At 43.5% G+C, this 26,173-nt stretch overlaps 1 protein-coding gene across 4 annotated transcripts in view; it reads right to left on the bottom strand.

The window, feature by feature from the left end:
* Window positions 1–22,981, bottom strand: part of Fam222b (family with sequence similarity 222 member B) — a 68,114-nt gene extending 45,133 nt beyond the window's left edge. Inside the window, exon 1 of one of the 4 annotated variants that reach the window (XM_034506408.2) lies at window positions 22,824–22,981. The gene's annotated coding sequence lies outside the window, so the exon portion shown is untranslated. Of the gene's footprint in view, window positions 1–1,001; window positions 1,238–22,823 lie in introns of those variants that run through there. The other 3 variants (XM_034506409.2, XM_076936233.1, XM_034506405.2) reach the window with 3 other exon arrangements.
* Window positions 22,982–26,173: the final 3,192 nt, after the last annotated feature.

Raw genomic sequence — 26,173 nt, forward strand, 5'->3', positions numbered from 1 at the left:
TTATGCAAAGAAGTTCTAAACTTGAGCTGTAGAGATCCGTTTTTTTCAGAAAGGATCCAAATCCAGTGCAGTGGCGCACCTGTTAATTGCCAGTGGTTTGCAGGGAGCTAAAGCAGGATAGGAATTCCATGCCAGGCTGAACCTCAACCTAAGTTTCAAAGGCAAAGAACTCCAAAAATAAAAATCGTCTAAACTGTAATGATACAGCCACCCAAATTAATAAAAGATTGGGGAGAACTCTTAAAAAGGCAATCAAGTCAATATATATATATATATATATATATATATATATATATATATATTAAGATGCAGATTTGGTGACAGAAACGAATCCCTTCACGAACCCATAAATATCACTGACCTATGAATATAAGACATATAGTAATGGAGAAGCTGATAAGGCCTTCAAGTCCAGTAAGAAGGTAAGTTTCCCTGGCTCCAGCTCTTTCTCCTTTAGGGCTGAGCCAATACACAAAGCCTGTGACAGTGTTCTCAAGAAAGAGACTTTACCATAGTTAATCACTAACAATTATCAGGATTGCTTTTAACTACCAGGCCGGAGGGCTGCTCCTCCTTTCCACCAAAATCTCAGCCTCTTTAAGATTACTGCTGCTGATTAAGACCGACCCAAAGAGGAGAATAAGGGCAGCCTTAATGAACGCAGATGCTGTACAGTTTTAAAAAGCCAATCCTGGGTTTTTCTATCTTTCCCCCGCCGGTTTACTGCATCAGATGACACATGAAAAGGGCTCCTCTTTTTCCCATCTGGGCAATTTACTACGCGGCCGACATCTACACGTCGGTAAAAGGAGATAAGTGTCCTGAATCTCCTTAACCAGCTGCAGGGGTGAGATGAAGAGACAGAAAGAAGGATGAAAGGTAGAACTGGGAAATAAAAATAAGGTGATGAGACGCAGAGATCATACTTCCCATTCCATTTCCCCTCTCTTACAAGGTTAAGTCGGCTAAAGTCCCTGTGGCGTTAGAAAAAACACACACACCTTGCGCCCTGGGCAGGAGGTGAGGTTGGCTCTGCAGCTCTCAGTGGGGCTCCGGGCTCCGCCCCGCCGGCCTGGGACAGTGCAGCCCTGCTTGCCCCACTCCAGGAGGACAGAAGAGAGAGGGCTTCTAGAGGCTCAGGCAGGGGGAGGGGGAGACGGCTACTCCGGGTGCCAGGCTCACCGAGAGCGCTGCACTCCGTGGTGCGCCTACACCCCCTCCCCCAGCCGGCTCCGGCTCGCTCCCCTCCGCCGCCGGAAGCCAACCCCGCCCCCTCAACTCCATCCCTGCTCTTTGCAAGCTCCCTCCTGTCTACACAGCCAATCGTGAGCCAAGGAACAAGCAGAGCGACTTGCCATACAGCCAACTGGGGAGGCCCACTGGGAGGTCAGCCGCCGGGGATAGGCCAGCTACCCGCGGCCCCGGCCCCGGCACGGCTCCTCTTTGTTACCGCTGCCCCCCCCCCCCCCCCCCCCCGTCTCTCTTGGTGCCCACAAGGAAGCTGGAAGCCAAGCATCCAGCGGCCGGGCCAGGTGATGCCCTGCCCGCCGCTTCATCTGTTCTTCCACCCACTCTGGGTACTAAGAGTGACCAGGGTGTTTCCTGCCAAAACGCCTCAGACTTCCAAACCAAGTAACCACCGGAAGACTCCCAACCACAAAAAGGATGCTCTCCAGGCCTCTCTGCTTTACCTTCCTTTCCTCAGACTAACCAACTGAATTCTGTCAAAACGATGGAAAGATTTAGGTATTAATCAAGTGCAACAATTTTATCTGTTGGAAATTCCTGCTTTCCCTGAGAGAAACTTGGGGAAAGGAGAGAAGTGAGAAAATATGTATCTGGAAGTTGGTGGACATGGGAAGGAAACACATCAAATCTTCTGCAAAAATAAATGAAAGGAAATGTACAAAGGTCATAAAGTTGGCTTCAACCTGTATCACATTTAAGGAACCTACATCCAGTAATCCTGAAATGACCACTTCCTTATCAGATTTCAGTATAACTAAGATGCAGACGAACCAGGTCTCCTTAAAAGTACATGCCCAATATTGTTAAAGCAGAAACACTTGACGCTTTGCATTAACTGGAAGTCTATACCCAAACTTAAAGGGCTAATGGCAGTTGTTAGGGGGGCACTGTGGCTGGGATGGAATATACAAAATGGTACGGTTTCTTGGGTTGTAGTGGTAGAGCAATATATGAGGTTCATTTAACAAAAACTAAGGGAGTATGCTGGGGATGTAGTTTGGTTGGTGTTATGGTTGCCTAGCATGCATTAAGGATTAGGTTCAGTCCCTATAAAAAGCAGGCAGAGTAGTAGAGGCAAGAGGATCAGAAATTGGAGGCCAACTAGGCTGAGAGACCTGGGACAGACTGACCTATGTCGACAGCTATTGGAGCAGAGCATGGAACATGGTGGCTTAAGCCTCTGATTCCTCAATTGAGGAGGCATCTGAGTTCAAGGAAAGCCTGGGCTACATACAGTGTGAGTTCCAGGCTAGCATCAGCAAAGTGAAACCCTAACTCTTTTTTTGTTTGTTTGTTTTTCGAGACAGAGTTTCTCTATGTATTCCTGGCTGTCCTGGAACTCACTCTGTAGACCAGGCTGGCCTCGAACTCAGAAATCTGCCCCTGCCTCCCAAGTGCTGGGATCAAAGGCGTGCGCCACCACCGCCCGGCGAAACCCTATCTCAAAAACAGAACAAAACAGCAAATAAGCCAGAAGGACACCTTGGCTAGCAAATCATTTCTACAACTAAATAATTCAGGACTCCATGGAAAAGTCATTAGCTAATAAACCGGGGGTGGAGGGTGGGAGGGGAAGCTGGAAGATGGATACGGTATTCAAAAGGGACACTGTGTGACACAGTAGCTCAGTACAATGAGGGTTAGGAGGCCTCGTCCTTAGAAGGCCTAAACCTCTGTGGTTTAGGATGCTTGGGATGTGTGTGTTGGGGTGGGCTGCTGGAGGGATAAGTTGTTAGTTAATTCCTCATACTGGTGGGGTAGCACATGGTAGAAAAAGAAAAAAAGCCAACATCTTGAAAAAGTTTCACACACATACACAAAATGAGACAGCAAGCTTGCGGATCAAGCATGATTTGGCATCTTTAAATACAGAGCCAATTTTCTTTAGTGCCAAAGCCAATGGCTTCTCCTGTAGATAAAATGGCACAGTTCCTGAAAAAGCCCTGGACGCTGTTTCCCCACAATCCTATAATCTGTCAGAAGACAGAAAACAAAAAGAAGGCTGTGCCAGCCAGAAAAAGCAAATTATAACCAACACAGAGCCAAACTTTATTTCAGACAGAAGGAGCTGTTCTATGTGTCTCTGAAAGAGGAGAAACAAAAGAAGCTTACCATTGCTCCAATAACCAAGGGCAAGCAACTAATTTAACCAAACACCATGTTGAATTAGCATTTGCTGCAAGAGGCTGCCTTCTCACTTCCTATTCATAGCCTAAAAGGGTATTTGCAATGCTTATTAAGAAGAATTGATGCCAACAATATACAAGGAATTTTTACATGCCAGTAAGAAAAAGAATAAAAGCAACGGGGAAAGTATTCAAAGAGCATGAACTACGAAGTCGTGTAAGAAATACACAAGGTCAAGGGTTGAGTACAGAGCCAAAATCCTATATTCCCAACATTTGACTGAGACAGGAAAATCTGAAGTTCAAGGTCATCTTAAACTCTAAAGGGAGTCTGAGGACAGCCAACGAAGACCAGAGACCCTTTTTAAAAGGGTGTAGGTAGTGCACATGGAGAAAGGGCTCAGTGGTTACGAGAACTTGTATTTTCAAAAGGCCTGAGCTTGGTTCCCAGCACCAACAGTGTAGTTCAACAATCTGAATTTCCCCTGTCTGAGGATCCAACATCCTCTTCTGGTCTCTGCAAGCACCAGACACACATAAATACATGCAGGCAAAACACTCAAACACATAAAATAAAATGATAAATCTAAAAAGGAAAGCAAGCATGTGTAGGTAACAGATTGCTGTAGGGCTTCATGCATGCTAGACACACTCTCCATGCTGAGCCACACGCTCGTCTGTTAACCTTTCATTTTTAGACGCCCAGGCTAGCTAGCCTCCCAGTCACCTTAGCCAAGTCAGGTCTTAAAGTTGGGATCTTCCTGCCTTAGCTTCCCAAGTAGTTCAAGGGTTTGTTTTGTGTCACCAGGTTAGGCCAGGATCTCCTTGGATAGACACCAAGTGCACATGTACACACAACACACACATATCTATACATATGCGAGCGCACAAACCTCTCAAATAGAGCTTGTATACAGTAAAAGATGGGAACATCAGAGACAAAAAAAAAAAAAAAAAAAAAAAAAAAGCCTAAGCTTTTACTTGTCCTTGATAAAAGAGGTAATGGAGACCAGGTAGGTTAATGCATTAAAAGGGGGAAGACAAGGAGGAGACATAATGGAGTGAAAAGGAAATCTAGATTCAGAAGATTCAAAGATTCAATTCCAACCTACAGAAAACCAGTGTCTTCATGTCACTTTATTCTAAGATTAGAAATAGACAGGTCCTTAGGCTGTAGACAACATACAGAATCCCAACAGAACTATAAACAGAAAGAAGTTCTGAGCCTGTTAGTAATCTTACCACCTAAAGATTCCACTTTTCCCTTGTATCAGGTCTAGACTACATCCTAATTTTCCCCTATAGTCAATGTCACTTTAGAGACTAAAAAAGTCCAAGAGATTCAAATTTCAAGCATGTCCCAAGTACATGATAGGTAACGATGGCGCTGATTCTACATTTACACGAGGCTGTGGAACACAGTGCTAATTTTGCCTTCTTCAATTCCTAATTGAAACCATCACCTAACTCAGTGGTTCTCAAGCTTCCTAACGCTGCAACCCTTTAATACAGTTCCTCCTCATGTTGTGCTGACCCCCAGCCATAAAATCATTCTGTTGCAACTTCGTAACTATAATTTTGCAACTGTTATGAGTCCTAATGTAAACATTTTTGGAAATAGAGGTCTGCCAAAGAGGTCTTGAATCCCAGGATGAGAACCCTGCCTAGCTGCACTCAAGTGTCTATATAGTGTTCACTACAATGAAAATGTTTTTTCAATGTTTTTAGTATGTCTATTGATTAGCTATGAAACTTTAAATATGGGCTGGAGAGATGGCTCAGTGGCTAAGAGCACCGACTGCTCTTCCAGAGGTCCTGAGTTCAATTCCCAGCAACCACGTGGTGGCTCACAACCATCTGTAATGGGATCAGATGCCTTCTTCTGGTGTGTCTGAAGAAAGTGACAATGTACTCACATATATAAAATAAATAAGTCTTTAAAAAAAAAAAGAAAAGAAAAGAAACTTTAAATATAGATAGTAACCTCCCCCCAACAGATTAGTACACTCTCCACACTATTGTAAGTACCACAGAGCGCCATTCATCCTTCTACATGAACCAGAAGCCAAGAGGATGGAAATCATATGAAAGGGGCTGGCAAAATGGCTCCATGGTTAAAGGTGCTTGCCTCACAAGCCTGACCTCCTTGAGTTCAAGCCCCAGAACCCATGTAAAGATGGACAGAACTGACCCCACAACGTTGTCCTCTGACTTCCACAATGCACTCGAGAGTATGCACACACACAATAATAACAAAGTTTAAAGTTTTTTCCTAAATTAAAAAAAAAAAAAAATCCTATAATAGGAACCCGTAAAGTGAGATTGTAATAAATCTCTAGGGAAATATGTCTTTAATAAGACGTTGCTTCATTATGGTGTAATAATTGATACATTCTAGAAACTAGGGTAGCAATACATGTCACAAATTCTGAGCTATTTTTTCCCCAAATAGTATTTTAAAAAAATATATCACCTTTCTCAAAAGGAACTTAAGCCTCTAACAGACATCATGTTGCTAATTTTCACAACATCCTAATAAAGAACTATTATTTAACATTTATATCACACTTGAACTTGCAAAACTGTTTTACAATTATTTTCATTAATAGTCAGTCATACCTCACAACCACCCACTGTGAGCTAAACTGGTCTTGTTATCCTTATTTGACAGCTGGGAAAACTAAGGCTATCCTAAGGCCAAGGTCAAACCTGTCTACTTTCCCAAGGCCAGGAACCTAAAGTCAGATTTACTCACCCATTACCTGTATCAGCCCCAATGACAGCAGGCTTTTAGAAAGCAGAACATCACTTAAAACATTAGCATAAAATATTGGGAAATTGTAATATTTCAGTAAAAATATAACTTTCTGGATTCAAACAGGTAAGGATTTAGTAACAATGACAGAAAGGTGTTAAAAAAAAGAAGAAGAAGAAGAAGAAGAAGAAGAAGAAGAAGAAGAAGAAGAAGAAGAAGAGGAGGAGGAGGAGGAGGAGGAGGAGGAGGAGGAGGAGGAGGAGGAGGAGGAGGAGGAGGAGGAGGAAGAAGAGGAGGAGGAGGAGGAAGAGGAGGAGGAGTCAGGCATAGTAGCTCATGCTAGTAATCTCAGCATACTCAAGAAGCTGAGGCCGGATCGGTGCAAACTGAGCCTGCCTGAGCTACAGAATAAGACCCTGTCTCAAAAGGGGAGAAAATCTATATTAGGTGTCACATAACTGTAATCCTAGCATTAAGGAGGTTAAGGCAGAAGGATTGCCAGTTCTGGCTACTTCATGTACATAGCCAGAGTTATTTAAAAGAAAACTGGCTTGGTAGCTCTAGCCTGTAATCCTGGCACTGAGGAAATATAGGCAGCAGGACAGGAGAATCATTAGTTAAGGACCTCCCTCAACCATACAGTTTAAAGCCAATCTGGGCTTCACACAACCCTATCTAAAAAAAGAAAACAGGGGTGGGGTGAGGACCGGGTATATGGCTCAGTAGATAAAGCAATTGTGGAGCACGTGTGAGGGCCAGAGTCCAGAGCCTCAAAAACTCCCAGAAAATCTGGGCAAGTATAGCGGCCACCTACAATGCCAGCATTCAGACTCCAGGCATCTCCAGGTTCAGCAAGAGACTTTCCCTCAAATTAAAGTGGAAAGTGACAAATGTCTTTAATCCCAGCTCTCAGGAAGCAAAGGCAGACAGATCTCTAAATCTGAGGCCAGCCTGGTCTAGATAGTTCCAGCCAGTCAGAGCTGCATTGTGAGACCCTGCTGGGCATATTAACTCCAGGCCTAAATACACACAAATGCTAGTGCGCGTGCACTCATACACGTGGGTGCCCACACACAAGAGCACACACACACTCGGGCAACACTAAACACAAGTAAAGAGGGAGGGAGCGGACAGCAGACCTACTCCCTGATGGAATGCCTGCCTAGCATGGTACAGGTTCCGACTTTAATTCCCAGCACAGATAATAAGTCAAAAGAGAAAAGAATTGACTTCTAAACAAAAATGTCATTGTTTTCTATAAAAAATGGGGGAAAAAAGAATTAAATGCATGTTTCATTTTCCCCTAAATCTTCTGCACTCAGACTTCCATTTTCATTCCTCAGGCAGCAGCTTTAAACAAAGAAACAGTCATCTCCAGGTTATCAATCCTTCAATTACTCCCATTCTTACCTGACCCTCAACAGCATCCAACACAGCTGACTATTCCTTCCTGAAAAGCATTTCTGCTGCCCACAGTCCCCGTTTCAGGCTAGCCTGAGTTCATGACCTTCCTGCCTCAGCTACTAAGCTGGGATCCTGGATTTGTAACCACACAGCTCTGAAGCGCTTCTTTACCTGACTTGTTTTTTAACTTCTGGATTTCTACCTCCCTTGATAGTTGTTCCTTTCTGGAACTTCTCTGCTCTAGCCTCTAGCCACCCTTAGGTGCCCTCCTGATTTAATTCTTCAACTTCAAATTCATCCACATGCTGAGAACATCCAAGTCTGAAATTCCAGCTCCTTCTCCCTGGAAATGCCAAATTTTTTCCATTCAACTATTTATCTGATGCATCTTAAATCTGGTGTGGCTAAGACTAAATCCTTTAAAATGTGTTCCTTTATTCTTACCCTTGTCGATGAAGAGCAACACCCCTTATTCCCCTAATTCCATGTAACAATTTAGAAGTTAGCCACTATTCCTCTTTTGTTCCACACCCTCAGCTGTAAGACCCAATCAGGCCTTCAATCTCATTCCCAAAGACACACAGACTCTGTCTACATTTCTACAGCTTTTCTAACATCACTCCTTGTTGCAGGGTATTTAATCATACAAGAACCCCCGAGTTTATGCTAATTACTGAAAGAAATTATTTCTAGTTGTGGTGTGACACACCCTTAGGACACATCTTTAACCCCAAACAATGAAGTTAGTTTGTAGAAGATAGCACCCATGTTTGAAAGTGGTATCTAATCGAGTGGCAGACAAACAAAGTGATGAATCAGAGAAAGATTTGACAGAATAGGATATGCCCAACTCTCAGGAGGAGAGAAAGGGAAGCTATTTAAGCGGGAGCAGTGCAGAAAAAGAGGAAGAAGCAGTTTTACCAGGACAGTTTTACAGAGAAACAGGTTTCAGAAGGACCAAGTTAGACAGATATAGACGAAAAGAGAAAGAACCAGAGAATGAGAAGGAGCCAGAAATAGATTGCCAGAGTTAGTTTGAGGTCAAGCAGAATAATTCAGAAGAAGAAGCTGAGAAGTCAGATTCAATCAGTCAGTTTGGAGAGGAGTTTGAGTCAGAACAGCTGAGTTGAACCAGCCAGCAATTCAGAAAGAGGTGGAAAGGGTGAGCTTATTCAGCAGTAAGTCTGAGGCTGAAAACACTCTAGGTCTAAGATTGTACAGAGACTAGAAGCTTCCAGGGTTAGGCCTAGGTTAGCCAACTGAGGCAGTAAGTCTCTAAGATGACAATTACACCAGGCAAATAAAGTTACTGTTAAAACTCCATCCAACTTACCATCAACTCAACCCTAATCTGAATTAGTATAGGAGGTGTGTATAGCTCTAGCCACTAGGCTTAAGCTCCTCTACAATTCATTTTCATACATCAACAACAATATTCTTTCTAATCACAAGCCAAGTAACATCATTCTCCTACCCCCAAAGAAACGTATGCCCTAGGTGTCTTAGTTACTTTTCTACTGCTGTGATAAGACACCACTGCCAAGGCAACTTATAGAAGAAAAGGTTTATTGGGGCTTATGGTTTCAGAGGGTGAGTCTGTTGACCATCATAGAGGGGCAGCAGGCAGGCAGGGTGCCGGAGCAGTAGCAGAGAGCTTACATCTGATCCACAAGCAGAAGGCAGAAATAGATGGATGGATTGATGGATGAATGGATGGATGGATGAATGGATGGATGGATGGATGGATGGATGGATGGATGGATGGACTGAATTGGGAAATGGGGTAGGTATGAAACCTCAAAGCCCATCCTTTGTGATTCTTGTACATTGTCATGTGACTGCACTGTTACTAGCTCTAATAGTTTTTCATCTTGTTCTCACTGATTTTCTGGGAAAATAACTGTATGACTTCAAAATCCTCTAAAAGAATTTCTTTCTGTTTGAGAGTCATGCCCCTCACCCCCACCGCCCCCTTCCACTCTTGTCCTCTTTCCTTTTTGAGATAGGATCACTTACAGCCCAGGCTACCTTCAAACTAGTGAAGTTCTGAGGCTGGCCTTGAATTCATTGTCTTCACCTTTCCAGTGTGAAGATTACAGATAAGCACCACTCTGCCTGGCTAAAGGTCTTAGCATTTGTGGCAGTGATGGTTTTCTGAGCCTTCCCATAGAATATCCAAGTGAAGAGCTGGGAAGACAACTCATAAATTGAAAGCATTTGTTACTCTTGCAAGGATCCAGGTTCAGTTCCCAACATCCTCACAACTGTCTGTAACTCCAGTCCCAAGGGATATGATGCCCTCTTGGCCTCCTCAGTCACCTACATAAAGGTGGTGAATGTGTATACAGTCTGGTGCACACATTGAATAAAAAATTAATCTTGGGGACCAGACTTGGTGCAGGGCTTTAGTTCCAGTACTCTGAGGCAGACAGGGAAAGTGTCTTCCCTGTTCAGACCACCCAGGACTATACAAAGAGACCCTGTCTCAAAATGAAAGAGCAGACAGCATCAGCTTAAAGAAGCAGATTGGTAATGAAACTAAAGACTGAAAATCGCAGCCGGGCGGTGGTGGCGCACGCCTTTAATCCCAGCACCTGGGAGGCAGAGGCAGGAGGATTTCTGAGTTCGAGGCCAGCCTGGTCTACAGAGTAAGTTCCAGGACAGCCAGGGCTAACAGCCAGGGTTACACAGAGAAACCCTGTCTCGAAAAGAATGAAAATCGCCATCTGGGGGGCTGGAGAGACGACTCAGTAATTAAGGGCACTGGCTGCTCTTCCAGTGAACCAAGTTCAATTCCCAGCACCCACATGGTGGCTCACAACCATCTGTAACTCCAATCCCAGGGGATGTGAGACTTTCTTCGAGCCTCACGTGTTGTTCTGGCACAACATACATGTAGAAAAATACTATTTTAAAAAGAAAGCATGTCATCTGTGTTTGACAGTAAGGCCACTGAGCAAAGCAACTGATGCATGACAGCAGGGACAAAACAAAATTAGGCAACTGAGATGAAAATATGCTATGGAAAAACAGAGACATGATCCAGAAAACACTGACAAACAGAAAATTTGAATTGCCTTACAGGAGAAAACAGCACATAGAAGCTGGGGGAGGGGGGTTGCTAAGCACTTTTGAACCTGACTCAGCTACCTAAAAAAATTTAAAAAAAATAAAATAAAATTCACAGCCAATTTCTTCATGTCTTCCCAAATCTACACACACACACACACCTGAAAGATAAAATATACATCTAGGAACACTTAAGAATGTTTTAGCTAAGCTAGTATGCTGATGCAGGAGGATCACAAGTTTAAGAATAGCCTGGGCTCAAAATAAAAAGTAAAGGGCTTAGAATGTAGCTCTGCTGTCGAAGCCCTTGGTTCCATCAACCGCACTGCAGAAATCGGATGTGCTGGGCAAGCCTGTAACCCTAGTCCTCAGAACATGGGAAAACCAAGATGTTCCAAGACCATCCTCAGCTACACAGTGAATCTGAAGTCAGGCTAAACCTGAGACACTGGCTCAAAAACAAAAGAAAAAACAATGTCTTTAAACATCCAATCTTCAGTCTTCAAGGCAATACTTGGGAGGATAAACACCTTGAACAAAATTCATATATTAATCAGCAATTAACTTGATAAATGTCACTGCTGGGAAGTTTTCATGTACTCAGCAGAAAACATGTTTTTAAGTGACACAGTGTCCTAGGACAGACAGGAAGAGGAGACTGGAATAAAGGAAGCTAATTGAATCACGTTTGGCACAAGCCTGTGATTTCAGCACTTTGAAGGTGACAGGAAGATTAGAAGTTCAAAGTCATCCTTAGCAATTAGATCAAGACCAGTCTGGGTTACAGGAGACTGACTCAAAAAAGCAAAAAAAAAAAAAAAAAAAAATCAATGAATAAGTCAGTCTAGAACAAGCAGAAAAGAATTGCCAACATTTGTTTGTTTCTACGGTTTTTTTGTTTTTGTTGTTGTTTTTGTTTCCCTAGCTTTTCAGGACAGGGTCTCACTGTGCAGCCCCGGCTGTCATGGAACTCACTATGGAGACCAGGCTGGTCTTGAACCCAGAGATCCTCCTGCCTTTGCCTCCCTAGTCCTGGTTCTAAAGGTGTGCAGCACCAGCACTGACTTACTTCAGTGAAACCTGAAATAGGGTGTTAGTATGTATGGCCTTAAACTCATGATCCTGCTCCAGCTTCCAAGTGCTGGTATTATCAGTATCTATCCCATTCAACTCTAGTATACTTTAAAAATATTCTTTTAAACCAGGCAATGGTAGCATGCATACCTTTAGTCCCAGCACTTGGGAAGCAGAGGCAGGCAGATCTCTGAATTCAAGGCCAGCCTGGTCTACAGAGTAAGTTCAAGGATAGCCAGGGTTACAAAGAGAAATCCTATTTCAAAAAACAGGAAAAAAATTTTTAAGATTTATTTATTTTATGTATATTAGTACACTATCGCTGTCTTCAGACACACCAGAAGTCATTGGATCCCATTACAGATGGTTGTGAGCCACCATGTGGTTGCTGGGAATTGAACTCAGAACCTCTGAGTCAGTGCTCTTAACCACTAAGCCATCTCTCCAGCCCCCAATCCTTCTTAATACACACTACATGTAGTGAAAATATACTAGTCTTCATACTGTTTGTAATTTACAAACAGTGGTGCCTCTGCCGCCAGTGCTTTTCTCCACTTCACCCTGGACATTCCACATGCTTTCTTGCTGCTCTCAATATGGGTTACCAGTTAACAAGTTTCCACAGCACTTTACGGTCCTGTCACCACTCTTGTCTCTCTTTTGTTTTGAGAGATCTCATGATACGTTCAAGGCTAGCCTGAAATTTCTCATCTTCCTACCTTACCTCCTAAGTGCTCAGACCTTGAGCACATGCCTCAATACCCAGGCTCGTCTGTCTTTCCTTTTTGTTCTGGGGTTTGAACCTAGAGCTTCCTGCTAATTCTAGACAAGTGTTCTATCCTCTACGGTCAGTTTTTTTCTTTTTTTAGAGGCACAGTCTCGCTATGAGGCTCAAATGGCCTGAAACTTGAAATCTTCCCATAAAAGCCTAAGTGATAGACTTTAGATCCTGATGCTTGCTAAGCAAGCGTTGTGCTTCGTTCGGCAGCACATGCCAGACCCATCAGAACTCTTGGGGTTTTTTTTTTTTTTGGATTGGTTTGGTTTTTGAGACAAGGTTTCACTATGTTGCCCTGGTTGTCCTGGAACTATGTATACCAGACTGCCCTCAAATTTAGAGATCCTTCTATCTCTACCTTCAGAGTACTGGAATCAAAGGTATGCACCACCACACCTGGAGAGAGAGAGAGAGAGAGAGAGAGAGAGAGAGAGAGAGAGAGAGAGAGAGAGAGAGAGACTGAGACTGACTTAGTCTCTGTGTGTTTAAGGGCTGGAGAGATTATCCAGCAGTTAAGAGCACTAGCTGTTCTTCCAGAAGATCCTGGTTTGGTTCTAAGTACGGTAGCTAACAATCATCTTTAGCTCCTGTTTCAGGAGATCCAATGTGCACTTCTGCCTCCACAGGCCTCAGACAAACATGTCAACAAAACATTCACACACATAAAAAAAAAGTAATAGAAATCTAAAAGCACCTATAGCCAGGCAGTGGAGGTGCACACCTTTAATCCCAGCACTCCGGAGGCAGAGGCAGGTGGATTTCTGAGTTCGAGGCCAGCCTGGTCTACAGAGTGAGTTCCAGGACAGCCAGGGCTACACAGAGAAACCCTGTCTCGAAAAATAAATAAATAAATAAATAAATAAATAAATAGAAAATAATAATAATAAAAAGAACATATTGGGAAGCTCACAACCACCTTCCTCTGGTACCTGTGGACACCTAACCATACATGGCACAGGAATATAAATAAAATAAACCAAACAACTGTGGATAAAACATGGCTTTAGGGCTGGAGAGATGGCTCAGCGGTTAAGAGCACTGGCTGCTCTTCCAGAGGTCCTGAGTTCAATTCCCAGCAACCACATGGTGGCTCACAACCATCTGTAATGAGATCCGATACATTCTTCTGGTGTGTCTAAAGACACCGACAGTGTACTCATATAAATAAAAAATAAATAAATAAATATGACTTCCCTCGCCCCTCACTTTTTTTAAAGCAAGTCAAAAAAATGAGTTCAAGGCAAGCCTGATTTACCTATGAGGGCCTTGTTTCAATTAATCAATCAGCATTTGGGAGAAAAAAAAAAAAGCAGGGCTGGGATATAGCTCAGTTGATAAAACTGCTTGCCAATGGCAGAAAGCCCTGGTAGCCTAAGACAACTTTGAACTTCTGATCCTTAGCCTCCACCATGTTAACCACCATGGCTGGTTTGTATGGCGCTTGGAAATGAAACCACAATTTCCTGCATGGAAGACAAGCACAAAGCATCATTTTATAATGATCTATCAAAACCCGATTTTTTATTTTCTTGTATTAATTGTATCTTTAAGGGTTGGAGATAAAGTTCAGTTGATAAGGTTGTTATCCAGACCTTTAGTTCAGTTCTCAGCACCCAGTAAAACTGGGTTTGTTGGGGCTGGCTTAGTGGTTAAGAGCACAGACTGCTCTTCCAGAGGTCCTGAGTTCAATTCCTAGCAACTACATGATGGCTTACAACCATCTGTAATGGGATCTGATGCCCTCATCAGGTATGTCTGAAGACAGCTACAGTGTACTCATATACATGAAATAAATAAATCTTTAAAAACAAAAAAACTGGGTTTGCTGGTGTATATCTGTAATCCCAGCATTTGGTCAAATGGAGAGATGAAGATCAAAAGTCTCAGGGCATGGAAGACTATACCAAGGTTAACAACAGCCCGGGGAACACAGGCTTTGTTGGATGGATGGATGGATGGATGGATGGATGGATGGATGGATGGTAGGTAGGGCATGCGAGAGTATACCAAGGTTAACGACAGCCTGGGGTACACAAGGCTTCATTGGATGGATGGATGGATGGATGGATGGATGGTGGGCAGTATGGTTCAATGGGTAAAAATGCTTGCTGCATCAGCCTGGTGTCCTAAAATTCAATCCCTGAGACCCACATGGAGAGAAGTGACACCAGCAAATTTTCCTCTGACCTTTACACACATTCTGTGGCACATATGTGCACACAAACATATTCACACATGGATGGGGCTGGAGGGATGCCATAGTGGTTGCAGAAAGTTCTCTTCCAGAGCACCTGGGCTCAATTCCCTGCTTGTACCTTTTAGCTCAAAACTGTCTGCAACTTTAGTTTCAGGGAATCTGATGCCCTTTTGGTCTCTACAAGGACCAGGGGTGTTTGTAGTGCAGGTATCCAGGTAAAGCATGTATACATATAAAATAAATTTTTAAAAAAATCCAAAGCCGGGCAGTGGTGGCGCACCCCTTTAATCCCAGCACTTGGGAGGCAGAGGCAGGCGGATTTCTGAGTTCGAGGCCAACCTGGTCTACAGAGTGAGTTCCAGGACAGCCAGGGCTACACAGAGAAACCCTGTCTTGAAAAACCAAAAATAAATAAATAAATAAATAAAATAAATAAATAAAAATTAAAAAAATTAAAAATCCAAAAGCATATACAAATACCCACATGCACACAAAACAAATAAAACAGTAAGGGAAGAGGGCAGTAATTTTCCTTTTCCTGTGCACTCCTTTCACCTTGCATCACAGCTGACTGGAGCACAAACCAACCTTTCAGGCAGTGAAGAGCCAGAAATAGATATTAAACACTTCTCTAAGAAAACATTCACCTCTCCCTGAAAGTACAGTGACTTCACAGCCGTCACCCCTCTGGTCAGCTGGAGAGCCCCTGTCCTGCCCCTGGCCACTCTGCTTCTCACATTTACCCTCACTTCAGATTTATTATACTGAACTCATGTTCCAAATGTTGCTATATGAATTTAAAATTATTAGGCACACATCTCTTCTGAAAGCCTTCCGAGATTCCTGGCTTGCTTTGCTGCATTATTCAATGTTACTCTGCCAGAGTCTTAGCTCACTTCCTCCTTCTCTTGTCCTGTCATGGTGGTGAACACCAATAGTGCCTCTTGCTTTCCGTCCTCAAACCTTCCCTTTTCCTTGGTCGGCACTGATTCTTACAGGAGAGCATGCGCACAGACCCCCACCACAGGTGAAGCAGCTGAGTTCCCCAGTGTTGGGAACAATGCAGTGCTCAAGCCTCAGACCCCTTTATAATCATGTTACCTTCCCTGCCAGGTGAGTACTTCATTTTCAGAATTCACTGTAATTTGGACTGTTTCTCACCTACCTTGTCCCACTTTGTGAGCTTGTTTTGCAGGTTTGACACAGGATGTCTACTGCCAGTGCTTGTGCTCAGCCCTTGCCTTAATTCTCCTAGCACATTCTCCACTTCAACAATCCTTCAGCCTTGTTTCCCTCACATTTCAACTCTGAAAACAGGAGATATCTTATGACTGATGGCATGCCGGTCTGAGAAGCAGTACTCTCTCTCAGTGGTAGGCAACTGTGACCTGAGCTGTGGGTGAGGTTCTGTGGCACAGTATAGAACTTGGGATTATTAAGATGTGAAAAGCCCCAAGGTCAGTGTTTAGCACCACACAAAAAGTGACCAGAGGACCAGGTGCTACCAGTAGAACACACCTTTATTACCAGCATTCGGGAAGCAGATGCGAGCTTAGTCTACAAGGGGAGTTTCAGACCAGTTGGGATTACATACTAAGACCCTATCTTAAAAAAAAAAAAAAAAAAAAAAAAAGGTGACCTTTGTCCTTTAAGTACTCTGACTCACGTGGTCCACTGTCAATCCTGCCAAAGTATCCCTCTATAATCTCTACTTTGTGTGTATGTGGGGAGGAGGGAGAGCCTGTACAGCCCTGGCTGTCCTGGAACTTGCTCTGTAGACCAGACTAACCTCAATCTCACAGAAATCACCTGCCTCCACCTCCCAAATGCTGGGATTAAAGTGGCCCTGTCCAGCCACTACTGTTTTTTGTAAAAATAAGTTTTACCATCCCTGGGCACCACAAAATTGATTATATGATATTATATTCTACCATAAATACTTTGGCAATTGTTTACCTATATAGATGTTTTGGCTGCATGTATGTCTGTGCACCATATGCATGCAAATGCCAGGGGAGACCAGAAGAAGGCACAGGATCTACTGGAACTGGAGTTACAGACAGTCGTGACCCACCATATGGCTGCTGGAAATTGAATCCAAGTCCTCTAGAGAGTAGCCAGTGCTCTTAAGCCATCTCTCCAGCCCTTGTTTTGTTTTGAGAAAGGTTCATAATATCTAGTCAAAGTTGGCTTCAAATTCAAAATCCTCTTGCTTCAGAACCAGTGCTGGAATTACAGGTAAGCACCATCATGTTCAATAGCTTCTATTACTATTATTTCATACACATATACACATACACACATACACACACACACACACACACACACACACCTTTTAAAGATTTTTTTTTGTGTGTGTGTGTAATGTATGTGATTGCTGAAGGAGACCAAAAGAGGGTGTCAGACCCTGGAGCTGGAGTCACAGACAGTGTGAGTCATCTCATGTGGACTCTGGGAACCACACTTGGGTCCTTTGGTGGTCTTTTTTTTTTTTTGAGACAGGTTTCCTCTCTATGTAGCCCTGGCCATCCTAGAACTCATTTTTATAGATCAGGCTGGCCTAGAACTCAAGAGATTCACCTGCCTCTGCCTCCCAAGCGCTGGTATTAAAGTTGGTGGCCCAGCCCTTTGGTGCTCTTAACAACTGAGCCACCTTTCAGGGCAGACCTTTGAGTTTAAGGCCAGCCTGAACTACAGAGCAAGTTCCAGGACAGCCAGGGCTACAGAGAAATCCTATCTTGTAAAACAAAACAAAACAAAAACAAAACAACAACAAAAACCTGCATAGCTCTGAACCCAGGTGTGTTAATTATGATTCATAATTGGTTATCATTTTCATTCACCAAATATTATTGAGCAATTACTCTGCCAACCGTATGAACACTAGAAGCAAACTCTGCCATTCGGGACACTATTCTGTACCACTGGTCCATTTTTATTTTTTATTTTATTTTATTTTTTTGTTTTGTTTTGTTTTGTTCCAGACAGGGTTTCTCTGTGTAGCCCTGGCTGTCCTGGAACTCACTCTGTAGACCAGGCTGGCCTTGAACTCAGAAATCCACCTGCCTCTGCCTCCCAAGTGCTGGGATTAAAGGCGTGCGCCACCACCGCCCTGCACTGGTCCATTTTTAATGCTTTTTTTTTTTTTTTCCTTTCTCTCAGTCTAGCTCTATAGTCCAGACTGACCCGAACCTCTCACTATGTAGTCCAGGCTGTCTTCAAACTCATAGTTATCCTCCTGCCTCAACCTCCAGAGTGCTGGGATTACTATATCCCTACCTCATTCCTGCTCCCCTTCTCTCTCTCTCTCTCTCTTTTTTTTTTTTTGAGATAGAACTTCCAACTTCCTACGTAGCTGTGGATAGCCTTGAACTTCTGACCCTCCTGTCTCCATCTCTCATGTGCTGAAATTTCAGGCACATACATCCAAGCCAGTACTATCAGTGTTGGAGATGAAACCCAGGCTCCATGCATGCAAGCCTTCTATTAAGCATATTACCATCCTAACTTATAATTTTTACTCTTTATTTATTGTTGTTGTTGCTATTTTTGTTTTACTGCTGTCTTCCTTCAGTACTGAAGCTCCACCCTGGGGCTTCCATATGCAAAGCACAGACTCTACCACTGACCTAAACCTCCAACCCCTGGTTTTTCCTTTTAACATTTTCTCACATTGTTCCCATTTGAAGTTATCAGCAGTATTCAGAAGACAAAACCAAAAAGAGAACATTTAAGCCTCACTTCCATTATTAGCTACTTGCTGCAAACTATCACAAGAGATTTTTCTTTTTGTGTATTATTACATTTTGTGTTTAGGGATGGGGAGAGACCTCCAGCGGAGGTTAGTGTGAAGGTCAGAGGACAACTTTCAGGAGATGGTTCTTTCCTTCTGCCATGCAGATTCCAAAGATCAAACTTAGGGGGTTGGGCTTGGTGGCCAGAGCCTTACCTGATAAGCCATCTCACTGTTGTGAAATGGCTTGCAAGATCAAAAGGACTCCCAGGAAACAAAGACTGTTTTTGAAGCAATTATTTTCCTGATTATAAACAACATAATCTTGTTTTTAAGTTTTCCCTGAGGCACATGTTGCTGAAAGAAAGAAAGAAAGAAAGAAAGAAAGAAAGAAAGAAAGAAAGAAAGAAAGAGAACTCACTATCAGAATAAAAAAATAACTGCTAAACCTTACTCCTTGTATCTTAGCCCTTGCAGTGTCATGAACTGACCAGGTCATTTATCTTCACGGCTCATGAAGTCAGACTGCTCATGTAAAAGGTAATCCAGGCACTGGCACCCTCTACTTCTTCCCAGCAAAGGAAATCCTCACCAGGCAACTATCTCTTACAAGAGTTACTTACAAGAGTAACTACAAATAGTTAAAGAATAGGAGAAAAGCATAGGAAGTTTTCTTAAGAGCTCATACTTACTTTAGCATAAAATGCATGGCATTTATAGACTTATTTGAACTAATGGAAATCTCCACTGGGGGAAAATGCATTATCAACATTAAAAATAGATGTTCAATTATTAAAAATAAAGAGGCAGGTGGATTTCTGAGTTTGAGGCCAGCCTGGTCTACAGAGTGAGTTCCAGGACAGCCAGGGCTATATAGAGAAACCCTGTCTCAAAAAACCAAAAAAAAAAAAAAAAAATTATTAAAAATAAGATGGCTAGGCAAGTTTGAACATTTTCTAACCTCTATTCATTTACCATGTATAAAGCTGGGTTCTGGAAAGACCTGTAGCAGCAAGGAATGCCTTCACTAATGGTGCTGGATATAGAGCCCAGGGACCCTGTGTGCTAGCTAAGTAAGTTGGCTAAGCTAACTAAGTGAGTGCCCTACACTGAATCCCATCCCCATCCCACTCCTCCCTCACTACCCCCTCTTTACTTTTCTCAGTTCTTTTTTTAAATTTGTTTTATGTATATAGTGCTTTATTACCTACATGCCATGCCAGAAGAGGTCATCAGAAATTATTATAGATGGAAGTGAGCCACCATGTAGTTGCTGGGAATTGAACTCAGGACCTCTGGAAGATCAGCCTATGCTTTTAACCACTGAACTATCTCTCAGGCCTCTTTATCTTTAATTTTGAAGTTCTGGAGATCAAAACAAACAGGGGCAGGTGGGCGGCTATGTGTGTATGTGTGTCAGTCACACATGCCCATGGATCTCACATACCAGGATCTAACATACCCATGCTGGCCTGCTAGCCTTGAGCCTACTCTATAACCCAGGCAAGTCTTGAACCAGAGATCCTCTCCTATGTCACATTCCCTAGCAGCTAGCTGGGATTAAGGGCCCAGGCCAACAGGTCTAGCTCCAAGTATCCTCACCCCCAACCCTCTTGTGTTTTTTAAGATAGAGTTCAACTGTATAGTACTGACTGGTTTGGAACTCACTATTAGACTAGTCTGCCTCATTTGCCTGCCTCTGCCTCTGCTTCTGCTCCACCATGTTCAGCCCTCAAATCCCCTTTTTCAAAAAATCCCTCTCAGACAGAACAATCAAGAGAATTTATTGGAAGAGTCAAGTTACAAAAAAAAAAAAAAAAAAGATCTAAAACAATTCATTCCTCTTATCTACGGATCTTCACGGGATCTAGTGCAGCCACTCCCCACCTCCATTCAGCTAAAAGAAATCACTCCCCAATTTTCAAAAGGCCTCACCATTTCAAGCTCTCATTCCTCAGAGCCAGCAGAGCTAAAGAATCTGCCTTTCTGTCCACTTGAAAGACGTCTGCACTTATCTTTCTAAAGCTGTGCCTAGAAAAGCACTTTCTCTCTGTGGTGGCCAGCACACAGTTTAACTCTGTCCTTCTCTTTATCCACCCTCAACAATCAAGGCTCCGAGTGCTCCTCCAGCCTCTCACAGGACTCGCCACCTCCTAGACCTTACACAACCACCTACTTGTCTTTTTCACTTCACAGAAGAGATTTCTGACCAGAGACCATAAACAATGAAGAAAAGAGTTGAAAAGCTGCCTTACACCGCTCTGAGCTTCAAACAGAGAACACCCTAGGGCAACCAGACTCTTTAAAAAAAAAAAAATGTTTTAGAGGCTGGCAGTCAAATTCTTCTGTTATTGTCAATCCCCTTTGCTTTTTTTTTTGCAGGGTACTAAATAAACTTTTTCTTTTTCCTACAAAATAAAGAATGTGTAAGCCGGGCGGTGGCCTTTAATCCCAGCACCTGGGAGGTAGAGGCAGGCGGATTTCTGAGTTCGAGGCCAGCCTGGTCTACAGAGTGAGTTACAGGACAGCCAGGACTACACAGAGAAACCCTGTCTCGAAAAACAAACAAACAAACAAAAAAGAATGTGTAGATTCGTTATGGATGAGGGTGAACCATCATGTAAGTGTTAAGAATGGAACCTAGGCCCTCTTTAAAAGCAGCAAGTACTCCAAACCACTGAGCCATCTCTTTAGTCTCCAAATAAACAAATTTTTTTAAAAATAAAAATAATAGAAGCTGGGGTGGGGAGGAGGGATGAGATGGGGAACAGTCAGAGGGTAGACCAGAAGGGGGATCAAATCTGGAGTGTAAAAAAAAAAAAGTAATTAATTAATTAATTAAAAAATAATAACAATAGAAGCCTATTCTGGAGCCTGGCAGTGGTGGCGCACGCCTTTAATCCCAGCACTTGGGAGGCAGAGGCAGGTGGATTTCTGAGTTCGAGGCCAGCCTGGTCTACAGAGTGAGTTCCTGGACAGCCAGGGCTACACAGAGAAACCCTGTCTCGAAAAGAAAAAAAAAAAATAAAGAAGAAGAAGAAGCCTATTTTGGGCTTGATAATGGAAAACTGTAATCCCAGCTACTTAAGAAGCTATTGGCAGGGGGACTGAAATTTTAAGGCCAATCTAACTAATCTAGTGAGACTGTCTTAATTAAAACAAAAACAAACAAACAAACAAACAAACAAAAGGAGCTGGTGGTAGGGCACTTGCCTAGCACACTTAAAACCCAGGCTCAGGTTCCAGCATCAAGGAGAGGCTGGGGAGATAGATGGCTCAGTACTAAATCTCTTGGCACACAAGCATTAACAGATGACCCCTCCAGAACCTCAACCAGGTATGCCTGTAACCACAGCTACTGGGGAAACAGAGGCAAGAATGTTAATTCAAACTCAACCTGTACTTGAATTAAAGACCAGCATAAGCAAGTTAGTGAAACCCTGTCTCAACAATAAAAAGTAAAAGGAAGGCTGAGAACGTAGTTCAGTGCTTCAGTCTGTATTTGCTTCCTCTTGGGTCAGAAGCTACATACCATTAGCAAAAAGGCAGAGGAGTATGGTACTTTTCCTATTCAATTTGACAGTGAATTTGTCACACTACAGAAGACAGTGCTATTTCTACAGATGATCTGCTGCACTTATGCAGAAAGCACCTATCTTTGTCTACCGAGGTTTTATAAATATGTTTTGTTTTGATGGAAAAAATCAGTCACTCCATTAATAAGCATAGGGTCTAAAATCCGATAGTATTGCTGGTACATACTAGCATCCGTATAGTACTTACTTGCAATCTATAGGTTTCATAAGCGCTCTCAACCACATATATGAAGCTTACAAAAGCCCAGCATTTAATGTTGGATCTTCCAGAAAGGTTAAGTGAGTCCTATCCAAGGTTATCGATCAGGTTTATCTGTGATGGACTTGGTTCCAAACCTGACTCCATGTCCTTAGCTCTTTAACCTAGATTCCTCCTGAATTTAAACAGAGCTTCCAACTCCCAAGCTTTACCCAGGGCACACCGTAACTCCAGTGACCGGCCCTTCTCTGTCTGGTTCAGAGTGGACTTCTTCAGCTCCAGCACGGCTTTTATTTTCCACCACCCTTCCCCCAGCAACCATTCTCTGAAAGAAGCGGAAAGGGAGAGGCGACCCAAAGCTCCTGGGGGAAGGGATGATGACAAACCAGGCAGCGCGAGGCACTGGTCCTGCTGTGAGCGCCTTCATTCCACGAAACTTAACCCCTTCCCTCCGCCAAGCTGTCCAGCTCTGGGACTCACGACCTAATCATCCATGCTCCAAATGCTCTCACCATCACCTAAAACTATCCCTCCCCCACGACCTCCATCCCCGACAAGTAGAGGCCACCCCGCTAGTCAGGGTGCCCTTCCATCACGCCACATCTGCATCCCTTGGTGTCCACTACCCTTAAACTACCACTCACTGTCGGTGACTGGGCCCGGCCCTCATGGCTGCTCCGTTGTCGCCGGTCGCCGCCACTGCTGCTCCACGCCCCAGCCTCTCAATCACAGCCGCCGTCCGGACTGGCCGGGAGCTGCTTCTGCGCCTGCGCAGCCCGGATTGCCCGGGGCCCTCTCGGACAACCAGCGCCTGCGCACCTCGCTCCAGGGACGTCTTTATCATTGCCTGAAGTCCTGCTTCTCTGGGTCTCAAGTGGGCATGGCCGCTCGCTATCCTTGGATACTTAAGGTCTTAGAGGATGTACTGATGACCTTTCCTTATAGGCCTCTAGAATATCTTGCCTAAATTACTAAAGTCTTGAATTGAGATTTATCCTACCAGAATTCTGGATCCTGCCTGCACTTAAAGACCAAATGTTTTAGGCATCGAGGAAATTGCAGACTAGTTTCCCACTATACATCTCGGACTATGGAGTCAGATCTTTTTGCAACCCGATAAAGAAGACCTTTATCCCCGTGAGATAAGCAAAGAGCTTGTTAACCCAACAGCACTTGGGATATTAACACAGACGATTTATCTGAACATCGATCCTAGGAACCAAACTTGAGGCCTCCGCATCAGCAGCAAGTGTTCTTAGTCGCTGAACATCTCTCCGGCCCCTATACAACTCTATTTAATGGAACGCTGAAGTATTTAATAAACTAACAGCCGGGCGAAATGGGACACTCCATGACTCTTTGCAGAGGCAGGAGGATTCTGTGCGTTTGAGGCTAGCTTAATGATCTACAGATGAAGTTCTAGGACAGGCAGAGATACATTGAAAAACGAAATTAATGTTACTTTTTTCTGCCTTCTTTTCAGAGAAATACCTAGGAACCCGAAGGATTTTCATGAGATGCTTACAGCAGTATTATTATTGTGGTGATGACGACGACGACGACGACGACTTTGGCTATATAAGACAGGAGCTCACTAGTAGCCCAGACTGGTCTTGAACTCCATATGTAGTCCATGGTGGCCTCGAATTTGTGATCCTCCTGCTTCAGCCTCCTGAATAACAATATTACAGTCCTGAGTTACATGTCTGTCACATGCTTCTGACTTTTAAAAATATAACTCTGTTGCTACATATTGGTATGAATTGGTATCTATTGGTAGCTAATATAGTATACACAGGTGCAAATTTAATGAGTGAGCTGCCTCCTAAATGGTCTGGGATAGAGAGACTCAAATTTAATTAGGATTGCTTACATAAGCATGGGCAATTTGCTATTTACAGGAGTATGGCCAACTTACCAGTGGCTACAGCACTGGACAAAATCAAAATTCTCTCTCTCTCTCTCTCTCTCTCTCTCTCTCTCTCTCTCTCTCTCTCTAAAGTGTCTTCCAGGGGCTGAAGAGCTGGCTCGGTTTAGAGCTCTTGTTACTCCTGCAAAGCCACTGGGTTCTATTCCTAGCACCCACATGGTGGTTCACAACCATCCAAAATTCCAGTTCCAGCTGTTCACTCCAGGCACGCACATGAAGCACATACATACACACAGGCAAAACACTCATACATATAAAATAAAATACATCTGAAAGTATCTTCCACGTAACTATAAGCATTCCTCAACTATCTTCTGCGTGTTTTTTTAAAAATATTTGTTTTATATGTGTTAGGTTTCAAACCCAGGACAAATAGCTGGCGTACCTATTTAACATCAAAGCCGATGCTAGCCTCCAGATTCCCCCTTTAATCACTCAGTCCCTATGGATTACTGAGCTCTCCTGGCTGACATACCCCGCCCCCCAACCTGAACTCTCCAGCCCAGGAGAGGCCTCTTTCTTTTCTCTTTCTTTCTTTCTTCCTTCCTTTCTTCCTTTCTTCCTTTCTTTTGAATCAATGTGTATGGATGGTTTGTCTACATGTTTATATGTGTGAATGCCTGATGACCCAAAGACTGTGTCTGATCCCCTTGAACTAGAGTGACAGACAGTTGTAAGTCACCATGTGGGTGCAAGAGCAGCTGTCTTAGTTAGGGCATATATGGCTGTAATGAAACGCCATGATCAAAAGGAAATAGGAAAGGAAAAGGTTCATTTTGCTTACAGTCCATCATCAAAGGAAGTCAGGGCAGGAGCTCAATCAGGAACCTGGAGGCAGGAGCTGATGCAGAGGCCATGGAGGGGTGCTACTTACTCAACCTGCTTGCTGTTGTTGCTCCTCCTCCTCCCCTCCCCATTTTGGTCCCTCTCCCCCCTCCTCTTCTTCGTCCCTCTTTTCTTCTCCTTTTTCCTCTTCCTCGATTTGTTTTCTTCTTGTTTTTGTTGTTTTTCAACAAAGGGTCTCTCATGTAGTCTTGGCTGTCCTGGAACCAGCCTGCTTTCTTATAGCATCCAGACCACCAGGCCAGGGGTGACAACAGCCTCAACAGAACTGGCCCTCCAACACTGTAACTGATTAGGAAAATGCCCTACAGCTTGCTTAAGACTCCATCCATCCCCATCTGTCTTGTCATTGTTATTTTTTGTATTGTTTTGTTTTGTCTTGTTTCGAGACAGGGTTTCTCTGTATAGCCCTGGCTGTCCTGGAACTCACTCTGTAGATCAGGCTGCCCTTGAATTCAGATATCTATCTGTTTCTGTCTCCCAAGTGCCCGGACTAAAGGCCTATGCTGTTACCTCCAGGCTTACAACCCAATTTTATGGAGGCATTCTTTCTTGCTTGCTTTTGTTTTGTCTTTTGTTTTTAGCTTGTTTGGTTGTTTGGTTGGATTTGGGTTTTTTTGTTGTTGTTTTATTTTTTGTTTTGTTTTGTTTTGTTTTTTGAGATAGGATCTCTCTACATAGTCCTGGCTGTCCTGGAATTCACTATATAGACCAGACTGGCCTCAAACTCACACAGCTCCGCCTGCCTCTGCAGTTTTTCAATTGAGGTTCCCTCTTCTCAGATGACTTTGGCTTCCCCAGCACAGCAGTCATCAACTGCAGAGTCAGCTCCCCTTTTTGTTGCTGTTTCTGAGACAAGATCTCTTTAGCCCCAGTTTGGCCTTGAACTTCTTTCTGGTCCTCCTGCCTCTCCCTCCCAATTACTGGAATTACAGACGTACAGCAGTGATCCCAGCACAAGATCATCTTTAGATATGTGGTGTAAAAGATAAAAGCTGACAATATCAGGTAGTGGCCAGGAACTAGGGCCTGTGAGCTAGCTCCCAGCTTTAAAAGCTCTCAGAGGTTAAAAGCACTGATTGTTCTTCCAGAGGTCCCGAGTTCAATTCCCAGCAACCACATGGTGGCTCACAACCATCTGTAATGGGATCCGATGCCCTCATCTGGTGTGTCTGAAGACAGTGACAGTGTACTCCACATATATAGAATAAGTAAAATTTT

Source organism: Arvicanthis niloticus, chromosome 6 (genome assembly GCF_011762505.2).
Source record: "Arvicanthis niloticus isolate mArvNil1 chromosome 6, mArvNil1.pat.X, whole genome shotgun sequence".
NCBI classification, from domain to species: domain Eukaryota; kingdom Metazoa; phylum Chordata; class Mammalia; order Rodentia; family Muridae; genus Arvicanthis; species Arvicanthis niloticus.